This window comes from Mandrillus leucophaeus, unplaced genomic scaffold, assembly GCF_000951045.1.
Source record: "Mandrillus leucophaeus isolate KB7577 unplaced genomic scaffold, Mleu.le_1.0 Scaffold368, whole genome shotgun sequence".
Taxonomy (NCBI): domain Eukaryota; kingdom Metazoa; phylum Chordata; class Mammalia; order Primates; family Cercopithecidae; genus Mandrillus; species Mandrillus leucophaeus.
In genome coordinates this window covers 1,593,753-1,602,272 of record NW_012103898.1, presented here as the reverse complement: position 1 = coordinate 1,602,272, position 8,520 = coordinate 1,593,753, and positions in this window count along the sequence as shown.

Genomic DNA, 8,520 nt, shown 5'->3' with positions numbered 1-8,520 from the left:
ACCAGCAGTGATCGTCCGGCACTCCCCAGTGAGATGAACCCAGTACCTCAGTTGAAAATGCAGAAATCACGGGTCTTCTGTGTCGCTCGCGCTGGGAGTTGGAGACTGGAGCTGTTCCTATTCGGCCATCTTGCTCCGCCCCCTCTTTGCTTGTTGATAACAGTTTGTCTGTATCCTTTATAATTCAAAGTTAGTTTTGATGGATATAAGTCTTGCTTACATTTTCTTTTCTTTAGCCTTTTCTTCAGTCAGAAGAAAATGTTAGCAAAATCATAGTGCTGAAAAATCAGATGATAATGTGAGGCTCTCTAATATGTTATGCGTTCTTTTTTCCTAGATAACCAAAGATTTTTGTTTGTTTTTTAAGTCTAGGATTTGTACTAGAATATGTCTTGCTGATATTCTCAAGTACATGGTATGCTTATAAAATCATTTTTGATTTTAGAAAACTTCTGTAATGATAGTTTTTTATGTTTTGCCATTTCTTTGCATTGAATTGGCTTTCATCTTTAGGGATTCATAAATATTTACCATTATTAAGCCATTTCTATTTTTCTTCGCAACTTAAAAAAAGTCCTCTTTTTCGCCTTAGACTTTTTCCCTAAAGTGTATTTATTCAATTTTGTGTTCTTCCTTTTGAAGTCATTTTATGAATTCTTTTTATTTCTAATTCTTAAATTCTGAACATTTCTGAGATTTAATTTCATTTACTGCTTATTTTTTAAATTGACAGATAAAGTCGTATGTATTTTCTGCATATAAATGATGTTTTGAAGTATATATATACACTGTAGAATGACTAAATCTAGCTAATTAACATATGCATTACTTCACATAATTATCATTTTTGTGGTAAGAACACTTTAAAACCACTCAACATTTTCCAAGACCAATATATTAACTGTACTCAACCTGTTGTACAATACATTTCTTGAACCTATTTCTCTTATTTAACTGAAATTTTGTATCCTTTGACAAACATCCCTCTAACCTCCCCCATCTGCAGCCATTCCTGGTAATCACCATTCTACTCTTCTATGAGATCAACTTTTTTAGATTCCACATATAAATGAGATTATGTGGTATTTGTCTTTCTGTGCCTGATTTGGTTTATTTCACTTAACATAATGTCCTCCAGGTTCTTCTATGTAGTCAAAAAGTATAGCATATTCTTTTCCTTAGTAACTTAATGGTATTTCATTGTGTATACATTCCATATTTTCTTTATCCATTCACCTGTTGCTGGATACTTAGGTTGCTTCCATTGTCTTGGCTATTGTAAATAGTGCTGCAATAAATATGGGAATGCAGATATCTCTGCAACTTACTGATTTCATTTCCTTTAGATATAATAGTAGAATTGCTGGATCCTATGATAATTCTACTTTTACATTTTTGAGAAACCTCTACACTGTTTTCTATAATGGTTGTACTAATTTACATTCCCACCAACAGTGTGCAAAGGTTCCCATTTCTTCACATCATCAACACTTGTCATCTTTTGGTTTTTTGAAACAGCCATTCTAACAGATATGAGGTGATATACAGGTCCTTTGCCTATCTTTTAACTAGGTTATGTTTACTAACTATTGAATTGTTTGAGTTCCTTATATATTTTAGATATTAACCCCTTATCAGATGCAGAGTTTGTATATATTTTTGACACTAGATTTTTCTCAGTCACTTTACCAACTGGGAACCTCTAGCTGACAACACCCCCACCTGGGCCTTGATTGGGAATGTTACCTGCCACAAGAGGTGGCCTGCTCACCTGGCCCACCCAGGCCACACCTAGCTTGTGCAGCAGCCCAGCTTGCCTGTGTTATAGCTCATACCCATGTTCAGTGGTTCCTGAGTTCTTGTCCCACATCCAAGAAGAATGAGAACATGCTGACAATTGAAGAGTGAGGAGGGCGGAGAAGAGTTTTATTGAGTGATGGAATAGCTGTCAACCAAAAAGGGAATGTGACGGTGTCCCCCATCCACAGTCAGGTGATTTATTTCACAGTGTTCCTGAGTCCAGGGCTTTTATGGTCTCAGAATAGGGGAGTGGCAGGCCATAGATAGCATTGGAAAAGGTAACATTTGAATGGTTAAAAAGCATTATTCAGAAAGAACCAATCAGGAATGAACAGGCAAATGGGAATAGAAGTTCTCGCTGAGGTTGTGGGTTTCGGGATGTTTTTGGCTTGAAGGTGGGGTTTCACTGGGGGGCCACCACTGTCTGCCTAGGATTTGTCTGACTCCTGTCACTATCATTTTATTCCATTTTGTTAGTTGTCTCTTCATTCCCACATTTTCCAATGTTTATTTCTGTTGGTCTTTTATATTTTGTATCATTTTCTTAATGTGAACATTATGCTATATTTGCAATTACTGATAAGTCAGTAGATAGATTTTAGCTGCTCTTGGCCCCCACCCACACATGTAGGTAACTATATGAGCTGATGGGTATGTTCATTTGCTTCACTATAGCAATTATTGTACTATCCATATATATCCCATAATATGTTGTATACCTTAAGTATACACAACAAAATTTATTTTTTAAAAAGTACTAAGATTATGTACATCACAAAAGAAAAGGGAGGACATGTCACGTTTATGGCTTAGGATAAATTTTACGTTGGCAACAGCATCATACATGAACTTATAAATATCTCAAGTTACTTATAAAGAAGTGAAAATAATGTGCCCTGGAAAATTGTATAGGTACTCTTGATTTTGGTGAAGTTATGGGTATAGAAGATAAGTGTGAAAACTAGGATGAAAGTATTTCATGTAAATTAATTATAAAAATTGATACTTTTTAATATATCTCATGTACTAAGTGATTTCAAGTATGTATGTAAATTACATCACATGCTGTATGTATTTTCTATATCTCTTCAAGTTTTTACATTCAAGTTGACCTAAACAAAAGTTATTTGACCCTAGTTATTGGTAAAATGAGGATGTGTTATAAGTAGTCACAGATACTATTTATAATTTTTAGATTGCCTATATTTTTATTTATTTATAGATAAGTTTTCTAAGGATGAATAGCCTTCATAGACTTCCATGTCTTATTTATCTTCATCATTCTCCTAACACATAAATACGTAATCAGGAATTCAATAACATGAGTTGATATAAATTACATTGTGATATCTGCATAAAACTGTTGCTTTCATTTGTTTATTTTTTTTACTTCCTTCAGGAACATATTGCTCATACCTTTTTATAACTTTTTACTCATTTCAGGCTCTTCTGTAACATCCCTCCTTACTATAATCTTCTCTTTTCAGGTTGTGTTAATATTTCTTACTTAAATTTGGGTTTTACACCTTATAGTTGTTTGGGAAATAGCTTTCATGAAAGCACAATAAAACAGAAGGTTTTTTTTTTTTTTTTTAACAAGGAAAGTTTATATATAGACAATGGTCTTAAACTATAGTATTACAATTTACATTTTAATCATTTAAAAAATACCCAACATACTATTTGTTTGGAAACAAGAAGGTTAATTTGGTGAGTTAATTTATTACGTATCCTGGGATATACAAATTCTTATTCTCTAAATTCCCAATACACTGAGTTTATTTTAAAAAATGAAATATAAAAGCAATGATTTCTCTTTAAAAATTCAGATGTATAGTGTATCTGGGCAATTATGGGGTATGAAATAGATCAGGATGATCTTGCAAAAGCAATATAAGGCTATGTATTTTACTTTACAGGGAAATTTCCTTCTCCCAGATAAAGAGAGGCATAGAGACAACAGAAATTAACTGCTTTATCTGCCTTATATCTATACTTTGTAGCTGGTGAACAAAGAGGACAAACTTGAGTGTGGTAGATGCTCTACTGTAGGAAGTGAGAGATTGTTTTAGAAACCAAATAATATTTAACATGGAAAAATATACAGGAGGCTAGGGTCAATTAGAAATCAGTTGAAGGAGATAATGAGACAACAATTAACCAAGAGTACATATCATATAACTAATCTCTAGTCATATATAGCATTCTTGAGATCACAGAGTATAAGTATGTGAGGTAATAGATATATTAACTAGTTTGATTTAATTGTTCCACATTGTACTTGCAAATTATAACATTACTTCATAGCCCATACATTTATACAATTATAAATTGTCAGTTTATAATACAAATTATTTGCAATTTTTTATGTAAAGAGTTATGATCTTTCTGCAACCCCTATATGTCTAAAACTTTTATTCTTGTGATATCTGCATACTAAATGTTATAAGCCTCTGGCATAAAGTACCTGTTTGTTTTCTGACTAAATTTGAAATCAAAGAATATATTATACTGATGTATTTAAAATGTTCCGTTCTCATGCCAACACTAAGCTCATAGAATGTATTTTTTTCTGTTTCTCTTACCATAGGCAATTGATTTTTGAGAATGAATAAGAGAACATTTGCCTCATTACACACATTGTATTCTCACTTTGTTGTTATTGTTTTTGTTGTTGTTGTTGTTTATCAGGACCAACTGAAGTGCCTGAAACATATTAATCTTCTGCTAACTGCAGCATATCAAGTTTGCATTTTCTTAGCTGTTTTCTGGTCATCTTACATTAGGACCATCAGTATTAAGAACTTATCTACCTATTGATTGCAATAACACTAGATAGACATATGAGAAATATGAAATCCAAAATAAGATGAAATGAAATACCCACACAAAATTCAATGGTAAGAAAACATATCCGATTTTTAAAAATATGTAAAAGACTTAGACACTTCTGTAAAGGATGATATATGGTAGACAATTAAGCCCATGAAAATATTTCACCATCATCAGACATTAGCGAGATGCAAAATAAAATTATGCTATGATGAGATAATACTATATATCTATTAAAATGGCTAAAGTAAGAAAATACTGACTCTTCCAAGTGCAAGCAAGTTTGTAGAGCAAGTGGAACACCCATGCATTGTTAGTAGGAATACAAAATGTTGGGACAAAGATGGCAGACTAGAAGCAGCTTATATACATCGCTCTCATGAAGGGAAATGAGAGGGCTGGTGAACACTGACCCTGCAGGCCAATTATCTGAGAAACCATGTAAGGATCCATCAAGAAAGCAAGAGGACACAGAGAAAAGAGAGGAGTGAAACTAGACAACATCATTTCTGGGCTCAGCATGAATCCAGGAGAACCTCTCCAACACGGTAAAGTGTGAGCGAGTGAGAGACTCCTGGTTATTCACACTCTCCACAGAGACCTGTGCGAGACTGGGAACAGGAGAATTCACCTGGCCCCAGGACACCCCCATACCACCCTTCTAGACTGAAGCAGAGAGCCATCTGGATGTTTTTCAGGGGCAACTCTTGAGTCCAAGGGGCCCTCTACAAGCCTTGGGCCTCAGAAAAGAACAGCATCAGTGACATAGCCATACTAAAGGACACAGTCATGGTACTGGGAGAAGTAAATTTGCTCCATCCCCCTCGCCTGATGGGACTTGGTGCTAGCTTCCAGTCTAGTGGTCCTGCTTCAACCTCAAATCAGCTGACAGCTGCAGCCTCCTGTTGTCTTGGGAAGCATCTGGATGGCAGGGCAGGTGATCTAACCTACCCCACCATTGGTGGCCAAGCAGGCAACCCATGCTTGAGCTTCCAGCTCAGCAGTCCCACTTCTGTGTGAACTCAGCCAGAGGACACAGCTTCCTGTTGTCACCGGAAACACCTGAGCTCTAGTAAGTCTAGCCTGCCTGGCTACTACTGGTGACCCAGCCACTCCCACCACTAGTAGCCAGGCAGGCTAGGCTTACTACTAGAGCTTCCAACCCTGTGGTCCTAATTCTATATGAACTCAGCCAGTGATTGCAGCTTTCTGTTGTCCTAGGAAATGACCAGACAGCAGGGCAGGTGAACCTATTTACCCCAACGATTGGTAGCCAGGCAGGCAACATTTGCTAGAGCCTCTAGCTCAGCATTTCCACTTTAGCCTGAACTTCATGGGCAGGTATAATCCAGTGTCTCCCTGGTAAGCACTCAAACAGAGGATTAGGGCCAACCTGGCAAGAACATGGCCCGTCTGCCAATTGCAGCTTCTACCTGAGGGAGCCCTGTGGACCAAAACACTTAACAAAAGAAATGTGGGCATTGACACAGCCAAAACCCAGGAGCAAACCAGAATCAAAGCTAGTGCCTCAACCTACCTTATACCAGAATCAAAACCCCAAGGGCATCAAAGAAGATTAAAGCAAAAAACAAACATACAAACAAATAAAAACACACATTAAAAAAACTCCAAAATATAAAAACATCCAAACAGCAACTTCAAATATAGAAGAAAAATCAGTCAGGACAGGTGAGAAAGAACCAGTGTAAGAACTCTGGCAACTCAAAAACCAGAATATCTTCTTACCTCCAAATAACCACACCAGTTCCCTAGCAATGGTTGCTAACAAGGCTTAAATGGCTAAAATGTCAGAAATAGAATTCATAATATTGACAAGAATGAAGATCGTTGACACTCAGGAGAAAGTCAAAATTCAATCCAAGAAATTAAAAAATCCCATAAAAGGGTATAACAGATGAAAGGTGAAATGGTCATTTTAAAATAGAACCAAGCTGATCTGATAGAACTGAGAAACTCAATGTCAGCATTCCATAATACAATCGCAAGTATTAACAGCAGAGTAGGCCAAGTCAAGAAAAGAATCTCAGAACTCGAAGGCTGGGTCTCCAAAATAACCCAGTCAGACAAAAATAAAGAAAAAACAATAAAGAATAATCAACAAAACTTCCAAGAATATGGGATTATGTGAAGATGCCAAATGTATGATACACTGACTTCCCTGAAAGAGAGGCTGAGAAATAAACAACTTGGAAAACGTATTTGAGAATATCATCAATGAAAATTTCCCCAATCTTTCTAGAGAGGCCAACATTCAAATCCTGGAAATGCAGAGAGCCCCTGTGAGATACTATACAAGATGACGATTCCCAAGACACATAGCAGATTCTCCAAGGTCAAAATGAAAGAGAAAATGTTAAAGGCAGCTAGAGAAAAGGGGCATATCCCTTACAAAAAGAATCCTATCAGGCTAAAAGTGGGCCTTTCAACAGAAACCCTACAAGCCAGAAGAGATTGGAACCCTTATTAAGCATTCTTAAAGAACAGAAATTCCAACCAAGAATTTCATATCCATCCAAACTAAGCTTCATAAGTGAAGAAGAAATAAGATTCTTTTCAGATAAGCACATGCTAAAGGAATTCATTACCACTAGACCTGTCTTATAAGAGGTCAGTGAGGGAGTGCTAAATTTGAAAAAGACTATTACCAGCCACTACCAAACACACTTAAGTATATAGACAAGTAATACTATAAAGCAATCACACCATCAAGTCTGCACAGTAACTAGCTGACAACATCATGACTGCATCAAACTGGCACATATGAATATTAACTTTGAATATAAATGAGCTAAATGTCCCAATTAAAAGTCACAGATTGGCAAGTTTTATAAAGAAGTAAGACCCAACTGTATGCTCTCTACAAGGGACCCATCTCACTTGAAAATGACACTCATAGGTTCAAAGTACAAGGATGGAGAAAAATATACCAAGTAAATGTAAAACAGAAAAAAAGTAGGAGTTGCTATTCTAATTTAAGACAAAACAGACTTGAAACCAACAATGATTGCAAAAGACAAAGAAGGGCATTACATAATGAAAAAGGTTCAATTCAACAAGAAGACTTAACTATTCTAAATACATATATGCACCCAACAGAGGAGCATCAAGATCTATAAAGCAAGTTACTTACAAAAAGACTTAGATAACCATGCAATAGTAGTGGGAGATTTCAACACACTACTGACAGTATTAAACAGATCATCAAGGCAGAAAACTAACAAGGATATTCAGGATCCAAACTCGACATTTGACCAAATGGGCCTAACAGACATCTACCGAAATCTCCACTCAAAACCAACAGAATATACATTTTTCTTATCTGCACATGGCACATACTTTAAAATTGACCACAAATCAGCCATAAAATACTCCTCCAAAAATTAAAAACTGAAATCATGCCAACCACACTCTCAGACTACTGCACAATTAAAATAGGAATCAATATTAATAAAATTGCTGAAAACCTTATGATTACATGGAAATTAAACAACATGCTCCTGAATAATTTTGGGGTATATAATGAAATTAAGACAGAAATCAAAAAGTTATTTGAAACTAATGAGAAGAAAAATACAACATACCAGAATCATTGGAACACAGCTAAATCAGTAGTAAGGAGGAAGTATACAGCGCTAAACACACACATCGAAAGTTAGAAAGATCTCAAGCTAACAACCTAACATCACACACCTAGGGGAACTATAGAAACAACAGAAAACCAACCTCAAAACTATCAGAAGATGAGATATAATCAAAATCAAAACTGAACTTATTAAAATTGAGGTGCCAAAAATACAAAAGATCAACAATTTCAAGTTTGTTCTTTGAAACTATATATATATAAAAATATATATAAATATAAATAAA